The sequence below is a fragment of the Myotis lucifugus genome, unplaced genomic scaffold, assembly GCF_000147115.1.
Source record: "Myotis lucifugus unplaced genomic scaffold, Myoluc2.0 scaffold_805, whole genome shotgun sequence".
Taxonomy (NCBI): Eukaryota; Metazoa; Chordata; class Mammalia; order Chiroptera; family Vespertilionidae; genus Myotis; species Myotis lucifugus.
In genome coordinates, this window is record NW_005871853.1 from 57,906 (window position 1) to 81,394 (window position 23,489).

The 23,489-nt window shown below is 39.7% G+C and overlaps 1 long non-coding RNA gene across 1 annotated transcript in view; it reads right to left on the minus strand.

Moving 5' to 3' along the window:
• Positions 1-699: 699 nt before the first annotated feature.
• The window catches only part of LOC111824004, a 26,151-nt gene continuing 3,361 nt past the window's right edge, over positions 700-23,489 (minus strand). The window contains exons 2-4 of the long non-coding RNA XR_002827120.1: positions 15,678-15,835; positions 13,491-13,829; positions 700-826 (exon numbers count right to left, since the gene is read on the minus strand). This is a non-coding gene — a long non-coding RNA (uncharacterized LOC111824004). The remainder of the gene's footprint in view (positions 827-13,490; positions 13,830-15,677; positions 15,836-23,489) is intronic.

Genomic DNA, 23,489 nt, shown 5'->3' on the forward strand with positions numbered 1-23,489 from the left:
AATGGCTCCCAACATTTCTGCCTACAGATCTTCTAACTCCAGGTTTTTCCTCAAACCATTTGTTCTTCTCCCTACTGTGAGATTTATTTTTCTAAAATGTAAGTTCGATAAGTTCCCTCCCTTGCTTCGGATGCCTCAGTGACTTCCCTCTGTCCGTGCCACAGAGTCCAACTTCCTTAGCATGTCTCACAAAGTCCTTCAGAATCTGGCCCCTGCTCACTCATTCAGACTCATCTGTAGATGTCTGGAGTTTGGTGCTAGCTGAAGGGTGGGCCTTTATCTCTGAACATGGTCTCTCACCGGAAGCAGGCTAGGTCAAGTTTCCTCACATCTTTGCGGCACATTGCAAGAAGGCAAGAGCAGATACTGTAATCCCTTGGTCAGCTGGCCTTATGGCCCCAGTCATAAGGCCAGCTGAGATTCAAGAAGAGAGGCAACAGACTCCATCTTTTGATGAGGGCAACATCTAGGGCACATTGCAAAGGGATGAGTGGTCATTAAACAATTTACACACCAATGACTCACAGCCATTACCACCGGGAGCATATACTGGTATGTAGTGCACTATAAGAACTGAAGATCCCAAAGCTCTACCAAGTTGTTTTATATGTACCTTTTTCTGTAAAACTGTTAGTAAATTTTAAACAATTAGAAAAGACATTTACATTCCAAAATACATTCATTAAAAGGGAACACAGAAGACTATTTTGTGTACAAGCAGTGCTCATAAAAGATACCAGACAAGTAACTCCAGCAACTCAGACTCTAATATCGGAGCAGATATGTCAGGGACTGGGTTGACTTTCCTGGAAGCTTCAAAGGTTTTCTGAAAGATTTACAACAGTTTGTTACAGAAGAAAATGTTGCATGTCTGCTTAGGAGCAAAGGTTTTTATCTTCTCTAAAACTTCTTGGTAGCACCACCCTACACTACCAAAACAGTCCCCGCCATTATTTTAGATTTCTTCCACTAATGAACATGTGCCCTAACATTCTTATTTCTAAACATTTTGTACTTCATGTCCATACTCACTTGATACCCATGACTATATTTATTTTACCATTTTGTTCAGATCTAGGATTTCTCCTAGATATAAGGGATAAAACTGAACTCATATTCCCCCACAAGCTAATGGCACCCTCATCATTCTGGGCACATCCAGGCACAAAACTCTGGAGTCGCCTTTATTCCTTCCTTCTCACTCTCCTGTTAACATCAGGTTGGCTTCCTCAGCCAGCTGAGTTGGCCTCTGAAAAATCTCTTCTGGCTGCTTCCATTCTTTTTTTCTTTTCTAGAGAAAATTGTTATGAGTTAATTTGAGCCAATCTCTGACGACATGTGCTGGGGAGCAAGATCTCAAATGTTTCCTTTTAAAAAAAAAAAATCCTCACTTAAGAACATGCTGAGAGAGAGAGGAAGGACAAGAGAGAGAGAGAGAGAGGGAGAGAGAGAGAGAGAGAGAGAGAGAGAGGAGAGGAGAGAATAGCGGAGGGAAGGGGTGGGGAGGGGAGGGGAGGGGAGCGGAGGGGAGGGGAGGGGAGGGGAGGGGGGAGGGGAGAGAAGCATCCACCAGTTGCCTTCTGTTTGTCCCCGACCAGGGATTAAACCAACAGCCTGGGTATGTGCCCTGACCAGGTATCAAACCGGCAACCTTTTGGTGCACATGATGGCACTCAACCAACTGAGTCACTCTGGTTGAGTGGCTGCTTCCATTCTAATCTTTAAGGACCCTTGTCAACTCTTGCTTGATATAACTGCCTCTCATTTCTTCATGATTCTTTTCTATGCCTCATGCTGACATCTGTATTATCTTTCTAAAATGGATCCATTCAGATAACCCGATGAGGAAATAAATACAATTTGTAGATGGAAAGGGGATCTCTACCTCCTTCTCTGCCTTGTGCTGTGTGTGCTTACACCTTGGACACCAAGTCTGAGCTCTTGGAGAGACAGAAGGAGAAGCAGAGGGTTGAGGTTGAGATGCAATGCTTTGTGGATCAAAATGTGATCTGCAGACCACCAGCACCAGCAGTACCTGGGAGTGTGCAGAAATGCAGACTCTCAAGTGCTATCCCAGACCTACTGTGTCACAATATGCATTTTAGCAATATCCCCAAATGACTTGTGAGCGCAGTAAAGTTTGGGAAGCATTCTAAGGGACACCCCTTGTGTACCACATTACTCTTATTGGTCTCACTTCTTTTATTTGACTACTAGGGTCCCTCGGCCTGGCCTGCGCCCTCTCGCAATCCAGGACTCCTCGGGGGATGTCAGACTGCTGGTTTCTGCCTGATCCTGGCAGGCCAGGATTCATGCACTGGGCCTCTAGTATGCATATAAGATCTTTGGTTAATCTCTTCCCGCCCACCCCCTCCCCACTTCCCTCTGAGATTCATCAGTCTGTTCCATGTTCCCATGCCTGTGCATTGAGCAGGGAAAGGGCCAGGGAAGAAGGGTGAGAGAAGGAGAAAAGGAAGGAATGGCCAGATACCCAGGAGTCTTCCCTACACCTTGTCCCCCATCCACCCAGATTCCATACCCAACTCCAAAAAGTCGACCACTGGCATTAATTTCTTCTAAGAATACAGAAAATTTAAACATTTATATGAGCAAATAATAGGAGTATATACTTTGTTTTCCTTTCTTACACAAAAGGTAGCATACTGTACTCACTGTCCTATCCATTCCTTTACTTATGCTACTGCCCATGGCCTGGGATATTTTTCTATTCTATCTCCACTACTAAGTCAAGCAGTCTTCAACACCATTGCAAACACCTCTCCTTGAAGCATTCCCAAATCCCACTAGTTGCAATTAAAAATTATGTTCCTGGGAAATTAAACAGGAACTTTATAATTAAACTGTACTTAGCTATTTAATACCTCAAAGTATCTTGGTTCTTATTTGTCATAACAAAGAACAATCTATATATTAGGGAAAATCATGTACAATTGCTGTTCTTTGACAGTTTTGACTTTAAAAATGGCATTTCATATGAGTAATCTAATAGATTTAAATTTAAATTGGATTTCCCCCTCACATCGTTAGTTTTATATAGGATTCTTTTCCTACCAAGAAGCGTAACATTTAGTGACTATATTCTTTTATTCCTGCACTTCCCATCAATATATTAACCTTGCATGAATCTAAGGCTTTCTATGCCTTTTATTTCCTTATTACATATGGCTCTTACTCAAGAGTAACAATCCTTCTTTTACTATCTCCGCCATCCTTTTCACTAATACAACTTGTACACATTCTTATCAACTTTACAACCCACTGCTTCAATAAGCAGCATGTAGTCACACAGACATTGACGGCTGGTGCTGCTTCCACCCATGATTCTCCTGCTCTGCTTGCTAGTTCTGGATGAGGATATAACAACAGCACTTGATGCGTCACACAAATCATGCTATTAATTAATCAACTCATAACTAATTAATGTTAGGAAAATGCGTGCTGAAGTTCTGCTCTCGCAGACAAACTCTCAATGCTCAACAGGCAGCATGCCCTCCAGTTCTGAGCTCATGGCCAAAAAATCCAACCACCAAAAGGGAAGAAAAGAAGACCAGTCCAATTAGAAAATGTTTGGACAAGAATTCTAATTGTCTTGCCTGGCATCATATGCCTATCACTGGACCAGTCACTGTGGCCAGAGGGATAGAATAATATTACTGCCCACTTTATAACCAAGGGCCAGGTTATTAACAGATGAAGATGGGGAGGCGAAGGCATCCAGACTAGACAAGAACACTAATTATTGCTCCAGATCCTCCTACCTGCACCTTCGCCACTGGGTTGGTTTTACCTCTTGTGTTTATATACTTGTCACATACTTGTTATAGAAAACAAATATAACCTCTTTCCCACAAGAAATCCTTCAAATAAGTTAACAGTGCATCTGTCCTTTCTGTTTCTTCCCTTCTCCGGCCATTGACTTAACTGTTGGTTTCCTCCTGGGTGTCTGGCCATTCCTTTCTTTTCTCCTTCTCTCACCTTTCTTCCCTGGTCCTTTCCCTACCCTGAGATGTTGGCCTCCTCTGGATTTTCCTTAGCTCTCTTCTCCCTGGGTCAAGTAGACATTACCCACTGCTCTATCACTAGCATACCACCCTATCACTAGCATAACGTTCCTTTTTTTTTTCCTTTCCAAATACAAGCAAAAGTTTATTTAGAAAGTCGCAGAGGCAGAAGCAAAGAAGAAGCAAGCCATGGAAGAAGCTGGGCTCCATGGGCTCAGAAAACAAGTTTCAGAGGCAAAAGAAGGGCCCTTGGAGCTTGGGAGAAAGGAAACAAAGAGAAACACTTTAAGGAAGGTCAAGAAGAGGAGAGAGAGAGAGAGAGAGAGAGAGAGGCCGCCATGCTTTTTCTAGCAGGGTTTGCCTTGTCACAGTTACATAACATCTTGCAACAGCCCCCCACCCCCACCTAGGAGTTAGGATTGCATTTACCATGTAAAAGATAGCAGGTGTCAGTCTGTCTGGACTGCTATAACAAAAATACCATTGACTGGGTAACTTAAACAAACAAAAAACATTTATTTCTCCCGGTTCTGGAGGCTGAGAAGTCCAAGATTAAGGTGCAGGCAAATATGGGGTCTGGGAAGATTCCTGGTTCATAGATGGCAGTCACAACAGAAAGGGCAAGGCAGCTCTCTGGGGTCTCTTATGTAAGGGCACTAATCCCATTCATGAGGGCTCCATCCTCATGACCCAAAGGCCCAACCCCCAAAATACCACCACATTGGGGATTAGGTTCAACAAATGAACTTTGGGGGAACACAAACCTTCACTCTAGAGCAGCCGAGTGCTGTTGAAGGAAAAAGTAAGTGGTTTCTATACCTCAAGTCACAAGAAGTTAGGAGTGGCCAGTGCAGTGCTAGTATAGAACCACCCCCAGCACCATCCACTGCCATGGTCCTACTACAGCAGATATCCTGGAATTTCCCTACATTTCATTAAAAGTATTTTGTAGGCCTGGCCGGCATGGCTCGGTGGTTGAGTGTCGACCTATGAACCAGGAGGTCACAGTTCAGTTCCCGGTCAGGGCACATGCCCAGGTTTCAGGCGTCAATGATTCTCTCTCATCATTGATGTTTCTATCTCTCTCTTCCTCTCCCTTTCTTTGATGTTTCTATCTCTCTCTTCCTCTCCCTTTCTCTCTGAAATTATATATATATAGTTTCTTTAAAAAATGTATTTTGTAAAGTATAAAGTGCTGTGTAGCATGAGTTGCTAACCATTAATCCTTAGATTTTTCAGTCTGGACTTCCTGAGGTCCTCTCTTCCAATGGCTTCTGAGCCTGGCAAGCCCCTTCCTAGTTCTTTTTTTTTTTTTTTTTTATTGATTTTTTACAGAGAGATAGGGAGAGGGATAGAGAGCTGGAAACATCGACCAGCTGCCTCCTGCACACTCCCCACTGGGTACATGCCCGCAACCAAGGCACATGCCCCTGACCAGAATCAAACCTGGGACCCTTGAGTCCGCAGGCCGAGGCTCTATCCACTGAGCCAAACCGGCCAGGGCCCTTCCTAGTTCTTTTACCCTCCAGCCTCAGAAGGACCTCTCCAAAGCCCTTTTGTAAAACATATATTAATAGAAGCCATTTTACAAGGTCAGCAAAAGTACACTACAAATTGCTTCACCTTTCCTTGAGTAGGCTTTTCCTTTCTTCTATTTTTATGCGTTGTTTTACATTTCAAGCTCCCAACTGTGGAGAAATCCACCTGCTGGCCCTGATTACCCTGAGTTGACTACCCTAATCCCAATTTAGATGTAGAAAGCAATTCTATTTGCATTGTATTTGGCTACTCACAGATAAAAAGGACACACATGAGTTTATCACAATCTTCTTTTATAGAGCTTGTCTTAAAGTAACAGTATGTGCACTGACAGGGGGAGTGGGAAGTCAGTACAACTTCTTTGAAGAGCAATTGGGAAAATATGTAAAACATCTTTTACATGTTCACATCCTTTGACAAGGCAATTTCTCTTTTAGAGAATTTCTCTTAAGGAAATTATCAGTGAATATAATATGTAGAGGCGCGTGGTAGAATCAAAGATGGTCAACAAAGCCTTGTTTGGAATCTCAAAATTAGGGGGTTGATTACATTGATGATTATATATCTATACAAAGATTAATGATGTTGCAGAAATGCATCAACTAAAATTTTTTTAAAAATCAGAATACATTGCCAAGTGAAGAAAGCAATTTATTAAAAAATGTAAATTGTGCTATTATTCTACTTTTGTTTCTTTTAAAGATGTATAGAAGGAGTTCTGGAAAAGTTTCCACTAAGGTATTTATAGATAGGTGAGATTATGAGGCTATAATTATGGTATGTCTTGCTTACGCATGTTTTTCTATTTTTCTCTGGAGAAAAATTACTTATGCAATCAAATGACAACAGTACACAATGTTTTGATTGCTAGAAGAATTATTTGAAGAGTTAATGGCCCTGCCTAGTCTGATAAACCGTCACCAGCTTCCCCCAGACCAGGTAAGTAAGAATGTTTCCCTGTGGGTCCCTCCGGCAAAAGGACATATCACTTCAAAAACAGGTCTTCTCACTTTACACCCTGACCATCTCTGCTCAAACAACTGCAGAACAATCAGGAATTACAGGTTTCACTGCTTGACACCGATGCAGACAATTTGGCCCTCATCTCAACAGATTTATCTATTTGCTAAAGGAACGAAGTCTGTAAACCTCACTCATTGTCTCCAGAACTCAATAGTATTTTATTAAAATTTGATAATGTTTCCTTAAAAAAAAGGAGCTATGCTCATTTCTCTATAGATACATGGCAAAATATGAGAGTTTTTATGTATTCTGGATTCAAGACTTCTATCAGATATATGATGTGAAAATATTTTCACATATTTTTGAACTATCATTCCCTACTCTCAAATAATTATCATCAGCAATCACATTATTGAGTACATACAATATGGCATTACACTATGTACATTATATGTATTATTCAATTTGAACTTCCCCACCCACTTTGAACTTTGAGGCAGATATATAATAAATATAATATAATATAATATAATATAATATAATATAATATAATTATATATAATATAATTATATAATGTGTAATATATAGTGTGTAATGTGTAATATGTAATGTATATTTGAGACAGGTTTTATTATTAGTCTTGGTGGTGGACAAGTATAAGTGACCAACTTAATGCTTCACGTCCTCATTTCCTAACAAATCCCTGGAAAATGGGGATAATGACAGGACACAACTCATAGGGCGGCTGTGAGTTTTAGATAAGTGAATACATGACTATCTCAAATAAAGCTGCTATACACAGTCATGTACAAGTCTTTGTATGGATATATGCTTTCTTTTCCCTTGGGAAAATAGCTAAGAGTGAAATGGCTGAGTCATACGATTGATATATATTTAACCTAAAAAGAAAACTGCCAACGGGTTTTCCTAAAGTGGACATAACATTTTACATTCTCATTAACAGTATGAGCATTCTAATTTTTCTACATAATGTTAACACTTGGAATGGTAAGTTTTCCATTTTAGCCATTCTAGTAAGTATGTACTGGCACCTCATTGTGGTTTTAATTTAACTTTTACTAGTGGCTAATTATGTTGAGCACCTTTTCATATGTTTATTTTTTTAAATAGATCTTCTTTAATTAATTCTCTATTTAAATCTTTTGCATTGGTTGTTGGTTTGCTTATGATTGAGTTTTGAGAGTTTTTATGTATTCTGGATTCAAGATTTCTATCAGATATATGATGTGAAAATATTTTCTCTCAGTCTGTAGCTACACTTTTCATTCTTTTTACATTGTCCTTGGAAGAACAGATGTGCTTAAATTTGATTAAGTCTAATATATTCATTTGTGGGGGTTTTTTTTTAACGGATTGTACTTTTTAATGGATGGTACATATCTAAGAAATCTTTAACTCAATTCAAGATTAATTTCTATCTTTTATTTTAAGAAGTTTTAGATCTAAGATCTATTTTGAGTAAATTTTACATATGGCATAAGTATGGATTGAAGTATAGTTTAGTGGTGGATTTTTGCATATGGATATCCAGTTGTTCCAGCACCATGTAATGACAAGACTATTCTTTTTCCATTAAATTGCCTTGTATCTTTGAAAAAATCAGTTGTCCATATATGTATGGGTTTATTGCTGGACTCTGTTTTATTTCACTGACATATTTTTCTGATTTTGTGCCAATACTACATTGTCTTCATTTCTGAAGTTTTATAATAATTTTAGAATTAGATAGTGTTAGTGCTCCAGCTTTGTTCTGCTTTTTCAATGTTTTCACTTTTTTAGGTCCTTTGCATTTCCATGAATTTTAGAAACAGCTTGTCAATTTCTACCATAATAAGTCCTGATGTGATTTTGATTAAAATTGCATTAAATATGTAGATCAATTTTTGGAGAAATGACATCTTAATAGTATTAAGTCATCTGACCCATGAACATAGTATCTCTCTCTTATTATTAATTTCTTTAATTTCTCTTAGATACATTTTATATCTTTTGTCAGATTTATCACTAATTATTCAATTTTAATGCTATTATAAATGGTAATTTTTATTTCAACTTCCAACTGTGTGTTGCTAGTATATAGGAAAACTGATTTTTGTCAGTTGATCTTGTATTTAACAACTTAGCTAAACGTGTTTACTCTAAACCTACAACAGAATTGGGAGATTCCATTGGATGTCCTACATAGACTATCATGTCATCTCAAATAAAGACAGTTTTACTTCTTCCTTTCCAATCTGGATGTCCTTTATTGCTTTTTCTTTTTATTTTGTAATCCTCGCCTGAGATATGTTTTTACTGATTTTTTATTTTGGGGGGAGAGAGCAATATTGATGTGAGAGAAACATTGATCAGTTGCCTCCCATATGTGTTGGGGCCAGGGTTCAAACCGGAAAGCTAGGTATGTGCCCTGACCAGGAATCAAACCTGCAACCTTTTGGTGTATGGGACAACGCTCCAACCACTGAGCAATACCAGCCAAGGCCATAGCAAGTATTGATGAGGATAAGAAGAACTGAAACCCTTGTGGACTTCTGGTGACAATGTCAATGTTACAACCACTTTGGAAAACAATTTGGCAGTTTCTTAAGTTGAACATACAAGGAACATATGATCCCCTCAGTCCACTCCTAAGTATTTGCTCAAAAGAATATAATTATTGACCATATAAAGACTTGTACACAAATGTTAATAGGTTTTTTTTTTGTTTTTTTTAAAAATATATTTTATTGATTTTTTACAGAGAAGAAGGGAGAGGGATAGAGAGTTAGAAACATCGATGAGAGAGAAACATCGATCAGCTGCTTCCTGCACATCCCCCACTGGAAATGCGCCCGCAACCAAGGCACATGCCCCTGACCAGAATCGAACCCGGGACCCCTCAGTCCGCAGGCCGACGCTCTATCCACTGAGCCAAACCGGTCAGGGCTAGAAGTTTTATTTGTAGTAGAACCCAAGCTGGAAACAGCTCAACTGCCCATCAACAGGTGAATGGATAAACAAGCTGGCATATTCATCAAATGACACACCACTCAGCAGTAAAAACTCAATGAACTATCGCTACATATAACAACATGGATGAATCTTAAAATTATCATGCTAAGTGAAAGAAGCCAGCCAAAAAAGAATACCTACTGTATGACTAAACTGTAGAGAATTCAAAGCTAATCTACAGTGATAGAATAGAGATTAGTGGTTGCTTGGAAATAGGGGACAGGGAGGTGGGAGAGGGAGGGATTACAAAAGTACAAGTGAAAACTTTTGGAGGTGACAGATACGTTCACTATCTTGATTGTAGGGATGATTTCATGGGTATATACTCATATAACATTGTACACTTTAAACACGTGCAGTTTATTATAAACTATATATAAACTTTAATAAAATGTATGTACATGTAAACTTTGTGAATAAAATTATACCTCTTTATTGAGGTATCAGTGACATACAATCAACTACATATAAACCTTTTGTTTTAAAACTTGGTCCCAGAAGTGAAAATGTTCCTTCCTGTCATGTTTCATTGGCCAGTGAAAGTCATTAAATGTTCACACCTCGCTGCAAGGGGCTAGAGAAGTGCATTCCTACCACATGCCTGCCTAGTGTTGAATATCTGTGTTTGTGTACAGTCCCAATGACTCTTAATGACTCAGCAGTAAGCATGCTGTTTTTTTATAAATAGAACACTTGTCCTAGTTGTTATGTAATGGAATTCACATTTACTTGCTGAACCAACAAACAATAGTAGACTTAGCAGGCCTCACTCAAAAGTCCTGCAAAGGTTCAGTTGTTTAGCTTATAATAGTGAGGAATGCGAGTTAAATCAAATAGTCCAAGTAAGCCAGGCCTCTCCCTACTAATTCTGAAATTAGTGCTTTTTAGAATCTAAGAAAATAAACAGAACCAGGAGAAAACATGAACAACCATTTGATCTAGTTCCTGTCTCCTACATAATTAGATTTCATGTAAATCATAGAAGACAAATGGAGGGTCAGAGACTTTATAATGGCAAATTGTTTCCTAAGTTTATTCTCTTTATGGTCAAGAAATTGTTTCTCATGTCCAACTAAATTTTTTTTAATTTAAACTAATTTATTTTTGTTCTGTTCTTATCAGTCACTTTGTGAAAAATGTATTTTTTAATCCTCACCCGAGGATATGTTTTTACTGATTTGAGAGAGAGAGGGAGGGAGAGAGAGTAACATCGATGTGAGAGAGAAACATTGATATGTTGCCTCCAGTACACGCTCTGATGGGGGAATCATACCCTCAACCTAGCTATGTTCCATCACCAGGGATGGAACCCGCAATCTTTCGGTGTACTGGATGATGCTCCAACCAACCAAGCCACTAGGCCAGGGCTCTTATCAGTCACGTTGATGAATTGGTCACACACAAAAAGCTCTGTGGCATAGAAAAAGGTTAACATCCTTATTGTACAAGAAACTCTTGTACAACAGTAAGGAAAAAAGGTAAACATTTTACTTATTTTTCTAGCAACATGGCAAATTGTATTACTACAGCCTCTAACTCACCCCTAGCAGACCTTCTTTCTGAAAAAACACATAGAAATGCTGCATCTGCTCTATTATTTTCTGTACTTTTTATGTGTACTTTAAAACATTTCTAATTTTTTGCCCTGGCCAGGCAGCTCAGTTGGTTAGAGTGTGATCCTGATACACCAAGGTTTGGGGTTCAATCCCTGGTAAGGGCCTGTATAAGAATCAACCAATAAATGCATAAATAACCAGAACAAATCTCTCTCTCTCCTTCCCCTTCTCCAAAATCAATAAATAAAAATTTTTTAAATAAAAATATCAATGAGATGACATTTTAGCTGTAAAATTAGTAAATATACGTTAAAAATAAAAATGCCTCAGTATTACCAAGGATATCAAACCTATATTTACAGTAGGATATCAATTGGTACAAATTTTCTCATTGTGTGAGAATGATGGGAGTGTGCATATTTTTAATTTTTTTGCTAATGTGTATTTTCTAAGTTTTCTATAATAAACATGTGCTACTTTTATAACAAAATATACACTTTTAACTGAAGGCAATATTGCTATTAAAGTTCTCTCTTACCCTTCTCCATGCTAACAAATTTTTTCTTCTTTTTTTATAAGGCCTTATTTTCACTCTGAAATCATATTTTTTTTCAGAATTTTTTCATTTTCTCCATGTCCTCAATTCAGTCAAGCTTATGTTCTGAATTAGTCTACCACAACAAGTTTGAAATTTTAAAAAATGCTTTTCTGATTTCTCTTTTAAATTGTAAAGTTATATTTGCATTGCATTTTGCCTAAAGCATCCATTAGCTAGATTGACATGTAAAAACATGTTCTTACTAACTGTATTCTTTCGTCCAAAATTACTTATTAAGTACCTTTTAAGTACTCTGGTAGTGTCCCTCTGTGTCCTAGCAGAGAGGTATGGGTATCCTGTATGTGGGTAAATACTATACATGTGTATGTCCATTTGTATAAAACATATGCCAGTCACTAGACTTGGTGCCCTATAAGCTTTACTTCATTAAATTCTCACAACAATCTTTTTGTCTTAAATATATTTTTATTGATTTCAGAGAAGAAGGGAGAGGGAGAGAAAGCTAGAAACATCAATGATGAGCGAGAATCATGGATCAGTTGCTTCCTGCACACCCCCCACTGGAGATTGAGCCCGCAACCTGGGCATGTGCCCTTGACCAGAATCGAACACGGAACCCATCAGTCCGCAGGCTGGTGCTCTATCCACTGAGCACACCAGCCAGGGCTCACAACAATCTTATGAGATGATTGCTTTATTTCTATTTCATGGATAACGTTTAGAGAGGGGCTGTAATATGCCAGAGAATAGTTGGTAAGAGCAGGAGCCAAGCCTTGCAGATGGCATCCAGGCAGGGAAGAAGGTAGAGAAATGAAATTGTGTATGAGGTCAGATGAAAAATGCCACAAATGTGATAAAAAGCAAAGACCTTTCTGGACCTTCATTGATTTCAATAATTTTACCCCACATGGCAGGCTTCAAAGCGTGTACACAGAGCAGTGGCATGGGACCCCACATTCAGACAGACCCTGCACTTGGTGTTTACTGCTATGCAGTTGCCACCTTAAAATTCTAAGTATTTTTTCTTTAAATTTCTGTTTTGTAAATGAAGTCTGATGAACACTGGAAGCATGTGCCTTGGAGTCTTCAGCTGCCATGCGGTTTGCCTGCTGTCAGCTCCCCAACTTTTGGCAGCCGGCGCTCCATCACCTGGTGCCTGGGGCTTTGCCAGGCCTCACCCTCACCACGTCTGCCCTCCCGACTGTGACCACTGCCACTCCCCCCGGGTGACAACCAGGTTGTATTCTGCTGAGGCTCATGTTCCGAGGCCCATGTTCTGCTGTGACCCTCTGCCCAGTGGGGCCCTGGGCTGAGGCCCAGGAAGGTTGGGGTGTGTCACGGACACCCCGGGAATGCTTTTCAGCAAGGTGAGGGCACCACAATTGTTTGGGGGAGTAAAGGCGAGGAAACTCGCCAGGGAAAGGCCTCTCGTCCACCCCCCAGTCCAGGTACTGAGTATGTTCAGACGCTGAGACTGCTGCAGGGTCAGCAGCTGGAGGAAGGGGGCGTCCAGCTGCCCGACAGGACCTGCACTTACCCTGCGAGTATCCCCTCCCCAAGCGCGTTACATTAAACAGCAAATACAAAAACACTCAGGCAGGTCAAGAGAGCAACCAGGAAAGAGAGGAAAGGCTTCATATAGTGCCTTTAACAGTACATGTTTCCTGCTTTTTGAACAAGGGGAGTATATCTTCATTTTGTACTGGGCAGGAAATTATGCAGCCAGCCCTGCTGTTCTATGGCCAGACCACGTGTCACTGTAGCTGCCCGTGACAGGGGAGGGGACAGTTCACTCTAAGAGGAAAGGTGACTTATTTGATTACTCCACCCTTATTTACCTTTGTCTTCCAAGTGTTTATACTCAGTCCTGCTGCTTGCTGTTCCTGGTGCTGGAAGGCGAAGGCGCTGGTCAGAAGAGAAGGGCTGTTTATTAAATGGACAGCAACGTTCAAAGCAGAGCTGCCCCAGGGTGTGTTCCTTTTAGCTCTACTGAAAGCTGCTTTCCGCAGGGATCGCTCTGGCGAAAAGAGGTTCTCCCTTTTAAAGATGCCTGTTTGTGTGCCAGACAGGTCTCTGAACACCGCTTCCTGGACGTTGCTTCTTCCTGCAGATAAGGGCCTTCATGCACTGGAACAGCAACTTGGTACCGATGCCGGGGTGACAGTCAACAGGGACATCTCCACATAGAAAGAACAGGACAGACAGTTCTCACAGTCACGGCAAGGCACGCCCCTGGAGAAGGCACTCTTGGGTAAATCTGGTTTTCTTACACAAACAATGTAGTGAGGGAGCTGCATGCCTAAGGGTGTCATCTCAACTCTTCCCTTTTAATGACCACAAATGCCATATTCAAATCAGCTGAAACCATGTAATTGTATACTGTCCAATAGTTAAGTTCTCAAAATGTAAATCACTTAGTCTGGTAATAGGGAAATAGATCTTATAAATTTTCAGTTAATTTTGTTTAATTGTTAAGGAGATTTCTTGGGGAGGGGGCTTGTGCATGGATGGAAAATGTGGGGAAGAATGGGCCAAAAAAGCATAGAGGAGCTATGGGCAGAGAAGGGAGAAGCTAGGGGGACAGTAGCTTCGGGGGTGGTATGGATGCCCTCCCTGGCATCACCTCCTAACAGTGTGTATCTGGCAAAGAGCTCCCAGGAGAAACTGCTGAAGGGTGAGCTTCTCTAAGTCAAGGGCTACCCTATCATGTTTTTATTACTCGTTCCTAATGAAATGAACATTTAGGTCCTTGAAATGAGAAATATATTTCTATGCTGGAGACAGACTTAAAAACACTCTTTGACCTGCCTAAAATCTATGCTTAGCTGGGGTATAACCAGACATACGATGATAAACACCCAACTTATCTACATAGGACTTAGATTTCTAGTCATTTTTTAAACAATTTCTAGCCATTTTAACCTTCTTTTACCAAAATGTGTTCTTGATAATGGGGTAAGAGAAAAAAGTAAAGAAAATGGTATTATTTCCTTGCCCCTACCAGAAGGCAAAGTAGCAAATGTTGGGATCCCTTTTCCTACGATCCCTGTCTATCATACTGAGGTTTCCTCAGGTCCCACCCTTCTTCCTCCATTAGCTCCGTGGAAATGATTGTGTCTTAAAAGCAGAGAGCTCTATAATCAAAAGATGGAGGTGAAAAATCAGAACAAATCCCAGGGATCCCAGGACCTGTAATAGTGCAGTTCTTAGGACTATTCTCTGGGTCCACCTCCTGGCCACCAAATCTGGAGAGGGTTGATGGCGGTTTATAAGGGCCAGGCCCAAAAGGGTACATACACATCAGGGTGACTAGCCTCCCACTGGCCACAATTCAGCCACAGAACCTAACTGCAAGAAAGGCTAAAGCTGTGGTCTGTGGCACTACCTCTGCCACGCTAAACAGATGCTGCCACAAAACCTAGGAAAAGTTCAGACATTGGAAGCACAACACTTTGGAAGCCCGGGGTGTTGGAAGTTTGGGGCTGAAAACTGGAAGATTTACTAAAAGTTTCATAAAGTACAGTTTAGACCCTGTGCAGTCAGGCATTTGTCCCTCTCCCACCCCCAGAAGAAGGTGGGCGGTTTATTTATTTTTTTAAAATATATTTTATTGATTTTTTTTACAGAGAGGAAGGGAGAAGGATAGAGAGTTAGAAACATCGATGAGAGAGAAACATCAATCAGCTGCCTCCTGCACACACACACACCCCTCCCCCCCCCCCCCACTGGGGATGTGCCCGTAACCAAGGCACATGCCCTTGACTGGAATCGAACCCAGGATCCCCTCAGTCCACAGGCCGACACTCTATCCACTGAGCCAAACTGGTCAGGGCAAGGGCAAGGTGGGCGGTTTAACCTTTGAAGTGAACACACAGGCTCTGGACTTGGAAATACCAGCATGGGTATGTGAAGATGAGAAACCCTACCGAAAACCATGGTATTAAGTTCAAGTCTAATGGCTAAGAGTTGATATTCCCAGCCTCTTTCTCCCACTCAGTCCCAGGATACTGACAGCCATACTTTACCTTTCCAGGCAGGATTCCTCTTCAATAAAAGCAAAGGGCCTAGGAGAAAGGACTTACAGATCCTTCCAGTGAAATGGCTGGGCCCCAAACATTTGCAGAGCCCCATTCACTCACAGAGAATCTTCCAATGAGCTTCTCAGCACCTCACATTTATAAACCTGTGAACAAGGAGAAAGCCAAGAATTACCAACTAATTAAAGAGAGCCTCTAAAATGAAAGACAAAGTACAAAATACACAAATAGAAAGTTAATCCAGATCTAAGAGGCAATATAAAGAGCAAAAGAAACCTTAGGGTAAAAGCATTATTAATTAGTATCTTCAGAGAGCTGTGAGAATGTATTGTATACATAAAAGAAAAAACAAGGTTGCTATAGAAAAAGCACGTTCCTGTGACAAGCAAGAGCTTTTGAAAATTAAAACAAAAGTAGGATAGACAGAATTAAGAATTCAGTAGAAGGGGTGAAAGATAAAGTTGAAAAAGTCTCCCAGAGAGTAGAACAAAAGGCCAACAGAGGAAAACTGGAGAAATAAGAGAATAAAATTCTAGGATCAATTTAGGAGTTTCAACATCTCACTGATGGAAGTTCCAGAAAAATGAGATAATGGACAGGAAAATTATCAAAGAATTTCCCAGACCTGAAAAGGCCCACCGGACACTCAGAACGGTGAAGGAAAGCAGACTTGCACTACTGCACATCACTGTAGAAGTTCAGACAACCAAGGATGAAAAGAAAAGTTGAAGAACTTACAGAGAGCACAAGCAAGTCACAACAGAAACCAGAAGCTAATGGCAACACCAAAGAAACCCCAAATAATCTAATTAAAAAGTGGGCAAAGGACTTGAATAGACACTTCTCCAAGAGGACATATAATGGCCAATAGACACATGTAAAAATGCTCAATGTCACTAATTATCAGAGAAATTGAAATAAAAACCACAATGAGATATCACCTCACACCTGTCAGAATTGCTATGATCAATAAATCAGCCTTAGCCGGTTTGGCTCAGTGGATAGAGCATCGGCCTGCGGACTGAAGGGTCCCAGGTTCGATTCTGATCAAGGGCACATGCCTGGGTTTCGGGCTCAATCCCCAGTAGGGGGTGTGCAGGAGGCAGCTGATCAATGATTCTCTCTCATCATGGATGTTTCTATCTCTTCCTCTCCTTTCCTATCTGAAATCAATAAAAATATATTTTAAAAATAAAATAAAATAAATAATAAATCAACAAACAACAAGCATTGGTGAGGATGTGGAGAAAAGGGAACCCTCGTGTACTGTTGGTGGGAATGCAGACTGGTATAACCACTGTAGAAGCAATATGGAGTTTCCTCAAAAAATTAAAAATGAATGCCCTGGCCAATGTGTCCCAGTGAGCATTGGCCAACACATCAAAGGATCAAGGGTTCGATTCCCAGTCAAGGGCATGTTTTGGGTTTTAGGTTCACTACCTGCCAATCAATGTGTTTCACATCGATGTTTCTCTCTCTCTCTCTCTGCCCCTCCCTCCCTTCCACTCTCTCTGAAAAGCTATGGAAAAAATATCTTCAGGTGAGGTTTAACAAAAAATTAAAATTAAAAATGGAACTGCCTTATGACCCAGAGATTTCATTTCTGGGAATATATCCGAAGAAACCCAAAACACTGAATCAAAAGAATATATGCACCTCTGTGATCATTGCAGCATTATTTACTGCCCCGACCTGCAGGGCACGCTTCGTGGGTACACCGCACCAAATCCTGCAAAGGAATGAGAGGATAGGAGACGTGAAGAAATGGAGGCAAGACAAAGTTCTGATCAAGCCTCAGTTTTATTCTTTACAGCGAGTGGTATTTATACTTTTTCTAGAGGATGGGCAAAGGAAGTCGTTAAGGATGTAACAGACTTTGGAATGTCGCAGCTTATCAGCGGAGATGTAGCTTGCTTTGTGCTTAGGGTGAGGGTATGTTATTTCTTAACTCCAGGCTAAATTGCAAGGTTAACTTTTAACTCCAGGCCAAATCAGGAGTTGGCTTGGAGGAGCCAGAAACCTCTTGTTGTAAGCTGGAGATGTATATGTGATTTATAATGGCTCCCAACAATTCCTCCCTTACCATTTAGTTAAGGGTGGGCATTAACCGACTGGGGGAGTAGTGACCTGGTTCCTCCCATGAGATCAGCAGATCTCACCTCTGGTGGCTCTTGGTATCTTTTGGGGAGGAGAGGCAGAGCCAACAATTATATATGTATGGATACCAACCTCTATGCAAACCAGGTGTGCTCACAGAGAAATCCAGAGGCGGTCGAGAAAATTTTGATTTTCTGTTTTGACCTTCCCTTGCAGTGCTTTCCCTGCACCCAGACGGTGCCCATACCATACCTCTATATAGAGTGTAGGTAAGCATTCCTCTGGCTTTATGCTGTCCCCGTGGGGAGGGAGCTCTGGCAATCACAATCACATTCTCGGTCTATAGTAGTTAAACGGTGGTAGTGAACCTGAATGGGTTTGGCCAGGATGCTATCAATTTGCTGTTTGACAAAACTCATCAGTTTCTTAAAAGCCCATGGACCAAAGGTTAAAATTAACAGTAAGCTGACAAGGGGGCCAAGTGCAGGAAGCAGGTAGGGGAGTAGGCCATTGAGTCCGCTCCAAAGGGGGTTTTCGAACAGCTCTCTTCGCCTTTTCACCAGATCTTCCTGGAGTTTTCTTATCTTGTCTCAGATGATTCCAGATTTGTTGGCATAAAAACAGAAGCGTTCCTGTAGGGCTAAACATATTCCTCCCTGCTCTGCTATAAGTAAATCTAATCCTCTTCTATTTTGTAAAACTACTTCTGCTAGGGAGTCAATTTGGTCTTGGAGATCATTGATAGTACCTGAAAGAGCCTGAACATCAATTAACTGATTGATTAGATAATTTATTATAGGTATGTCCTATAAGTAAAGGAATAAATTGGACAGCCCGCTTACTGCATCCAGCAATGTAATCAAGGCTGGGTAGGGGGACAGGTTCTCCCCCTGGAATAATATCAATGTCAGGGAGAATACTAGCCTGAACACATAATCCTGTCCAGTTTAAAGGTAGAGCTGTATAGGCCATATTACCTCCACATACAAACACTCGTCCAGGAGCGGGGCAAAGGGAGGAACTGTGATTGTGAACGGGAGAGCAGTTAACAAAGCTAACGAAGCCTACATCTAGATCATAACTATTATTCTGGGGGAGTTTTTGTAGACATGAGGAAAAGTTGAATGCATCTGGAATGACAAGGGGCATAGGTGTCTAGATCTACTCCTCGTGATTTAGGTAAGGCTAAAGGGTGATAGTGGAGGGGAGGATACATGTTTCTAATGAATTCTTCAAGTTATGGACAGTAAATGACCTTAATCAAATTTCTGGTATTAGTTTTTGGGTAAATTTACATAAACTTTGTTTAAGGAGACAAAACACAAATTATTTAATTTAGCTTTTGAGGCCCAATATATTGATTTTTAATTTTAGTTAGGCATCTGAAGGAAACCTTTTTATTTCCTTCCAGACAGCTTTCTTTCTCACACAAGCAACAAATGTAAGAAACATGGTTGCCTTTTGAGATTTTAACAAATACTGTCGCAAAGCTATATATTTCAAGTGATTATTTTAAAAAGGCAAAGCGAAGCAAGTAAATTTAGTATTTAGTAAACTTTTGATTCACAAGGGACAAATGCTGCCCCACCTCCAGCCTAATTTAAAATGCAGCGGCGAGGAGCTTTTGTTATTTCAAATTACATCTTAAAATTCCACTGCTGTATTTTAAGAAATATTAAACAAAATTACTTGTTTTGCCCTTTCTCAGAGGCAAAAACTTAAAATATATTTATTAATTTATATTTGATAAAGCTTTCCATGTGATTTCAAGTATATTAAATTGGCTTTATTAAAAAACCTTTAAGAAGAGAGAATAAACTTTTGAAAACATTTCAGGGCCCATGAAATGTCCCAAAGTCATTCCTTGGTTATAGTTTTGAAATCTAACTTGGAAGACCATCAAACATATACGTATATATATGATTTAAAGATTATATACCTTTTATAATTATTAAGAGATCAATTAAATTTAAACTGATCTTTGTATATAAAATTTCTGTTGGGATCACAGAATTTATCCTCTTTTTTCAATTAGACAAATGTTGAAATTTTACTATAATTATATGATTTTTCCAAATTTATTCAACCAGAACTTTAAACTCTTAGCTGGCAAGTTAAATATTTAGCATTTCTCAATCAGTGACATTTTTAGGAATAAACTTCAAAAAATGCAGGACATAATCAACCAACAGATTTAATTCTGTTCTTTAGATTTTGTACGAAGCACACTTATATCTTATTTAATTCAGTATTATGTCACTTCAAGATACCTAGGTATAAACTCCAAGGTCTTAAATTTCACAGCAGATTTGGAAAACCACACTTGAGGCTGGCAAGGCAGGCCTGGCCCCAGCCTTTGATTTTAAAACGACCATAATTTTTCCTCTGGGGAAGGCCAACAAACAAGGTTGTAGATACATTGCTTCCTGCCCCTTGCTAGTCTGTGGGAAGTTTCAATATTGGCCTGGGGGAGGAAGGGGGGGGCGCTGTTTTCCCTGGAAGAGTAAATTGACCACATTCTTTAAGAATTTGCTACATGTGGGAAGCAACTAGCCCCTTTTCTCATTAGAAATGTTTTGGCCAGTCTTTTCAATTAACAAAGGGCCGGTTTTTTACCGGGCTACTTAAATTTTTATAATTAATATAGATCAATAATTCTTGAGATTCAAATCTAAATTATTATTTTAAGGCAGTTATTTTGGTAAATTTTCTGTAACAGACAATTTTACTAAATTTCTTTGAGGCTTTTAAGATTAACTTTGGAACAGGCTTTATTAACATTTCAAAAATCACTCTTTATTATGGAAATATACCAATCTTATTGTTCCTGCGTTTCTTCCCTGGCTCAAATACACCATTTTTCTTAGGAAATAAGCAGTCTTGGGTTTTATTCTGTACATTTGCAAAGAGATTTTTAGCTCAAAACTCTATCTAAATGTCCAAAATCGGATGATGCGCGCTTTTAGTTCCAAGCCAGTTTTTCTCTTTACATGTGAACAGAAATCCCAGAAAGAAGGCTTTTAAATCTTTCTTTTTAACCCTAAATCCTCACACCTTGAGGGACTCCCTGAGTCCTGTAAGAAGCCTTTTGAATCTTTTTAACCCTAAATCCTCATACCTTGAGGGACTCCCTGAGTCCTGTAAGAAGCCTTTTGAATCTTTCTTTTTAACCCTAAATCTTCGCACCTTGAGGGAAGAGAATGCCTATCCAAAATGAATGCGTTCACTTACCAAAGCAACAGGTCTGACTCGCAAAGCGGGTAAGCAGAGCGGCGACCAGGAAAAAAGCAGGCTGACTCACAGGGCGATCCCAGTGGCGCCAAAGGGAGGTCCGGCCGGACATAAAAAGTGAACGTTCCTGAGGAGGATTGGAGAGCAGAGATCACGGTGGGCGCCAGTTATGCCCCGACCTGCAGGGCACGCTTCGTGGGTACACCGCACCAAATCCTGCAAAGGAATGAGAGGATAGGAGACGCGAAGAAATGGAGGCAAGACAAAGTTCTGATCAAGCCTCAGTTTTATTCTTTACAGTGAGTGGTATTTATACTGTTTCTAGAGGATGGGCAAAGGAAGTCGTTAAGGATGTAACAGACTTTGGAATGTCGCAGCTTATCAGCGGAGATGTAGCTTGCTTTGTGCTTAGGGTGAGGGTATGTTATTTCTTAACTCCAGGCTAAATCGCAAGGTTAACTTTTAACTCCAGGCCAAATCGGGAGTTGGCTTGGAGGAGCCAGAAACCTCTTGTTGTAAGCTGGAGATGTATATGTGATTTATAATGGCTCCCAACAAAATAGTATACTGAATATTTAAAATGAAAAATAATATGAATGGATTTAAGAGCCGGAGGGGGGCGGGGGGGTGTGGAGCTGTGGTACATTTACAGTGGGATACTACTAAACTGTAAAAAAGATGGAAATCTTATCCTTTGCAACACCATGGATAGACCTGCAGAGCAATTGTGCTAAGTGAAATAAGCCAGACAGGGAAAGACAAGTACCAGACGATTTCACTTATACGTGGAATCTAATGAACAAAATAAACTAACAAACAAAATAGAAACAGACTCATAGAGAACAGACTGACAGTTATCAGAGGGGAGGGGGGCTGCTGGGCTGGGTGAAAAAGGTGAAGGGATTAAGCAAACACACAAACACACACACAAGACTCACAGACACAAATAACAGTATGGCAGTATGGTGATTACCAGAGGGAATGGGGACTGTGGGAGGTAGAAGAAGTTATAGGGATAAATACTGATGGAAGGAAATTTGACTTGAGGTGGTGAATGCACAATACAGTATACAGATGGTGTGTTATAGAATTGTTCACTTGAAACCTATATAATTTTATCACCCCAATAAATTCAATAAAGAAGTTTTTTTTAAAAAAAGAAAGAAAGATAATGGATTGATGCCTTCAAAATTCTGAGAGGAAATAATTTCCAATGTAGAATTCTATATGTGGCCAAACGACCATTCAAATATGAAAGGTAACTGCAAGTAACTCAAACGATTCAAGAAAAAATATGCATCTACAATATAGAGAAAAGACATGCTAAAACAAATGCAGAAGCAATGTTAAAAACTGGTGACTTGCTGAAGGGTATTAAGGAGGTTTTGGTAATATTCTTGCACATTTTTAAGTTTGAAAAAAAGAGAATAAGGATAGAATAAAGGAATTTTTAGATATGTAAGATCTCTAAAGTTTATCTCTTTGTTTACTCTCTTACTAAACCACTGTATAATGGGATGTGTTCCATGCAAACAAGGAAGTGACAGAGCAAAGTACAACCATGGGATCAAGAAAACAAGTCCAACATAGAAGAGAAGGGATGACAGTTATACAGTAGGTCTGAAGAGGAACCAGTCTAGCCTGGAGCAGGAAGACCAAGGAAGAGGTTTATTTCCAATAAAATGCGGAATTCATAGATTAGCCATTGGAGTAGTTTCATAGTTCAGACAGAGATGAATAAGTGGACAGGACCCTAGAAAATAGGATAAAGCAAAATTTGAGTTAATTATTAACTCCAGGGAAATTGAACAATTGCATAAGAATGGAAATATAAATGATGTGGTTCAGCCATGAACAAGATTTATATGATCATATTAATATAAAAATGAATATATAATATAATCGAATTGGGAATGAGAGGAAGAAAATGGTATATGAATGGGTGGTATAAAAGAGATCATTCCTCATATTCCATAGTAAGAAATCAAAATTGATGCATAAAATAGAAAAGCAGTAGAAATTTATTATTGGCAATAGAGGGGTAAACATGAGAAAAATGCTTAAAGAATTGTCTCTGAGGAATAGGAATCAGAGTGGGTAGGGATCAGAAGAAAATCTATATTTTTTATAAGTAGGGTTTGTCTGGGACAGTCCCAGTTTATCCTTGCTAGTCTGGCATAATTTTGTTATTATTGCTCCTTTCACTCTCCAAATTGTCCTAATTTGGATGAAGCCTTGAAGTGTTATTTTGCTTTTAAAACTATGCATCGGTAAAAATTTGATAAAAAAATAAAATAAAAAGAGAGGGTTCTTTGGACCCTGAATAAAAGAACTCTGATTTGTTCAGCTCAGCCAAAGACTTTAATTTTTTTTTTTTACTCTAAAAGAAATTCTTCATTTAAAATTAAATACAAGCACTATGCCTGTTTTGAAGCCACTACCTCATTTAATCCTTACAAACAGCTTCATGGG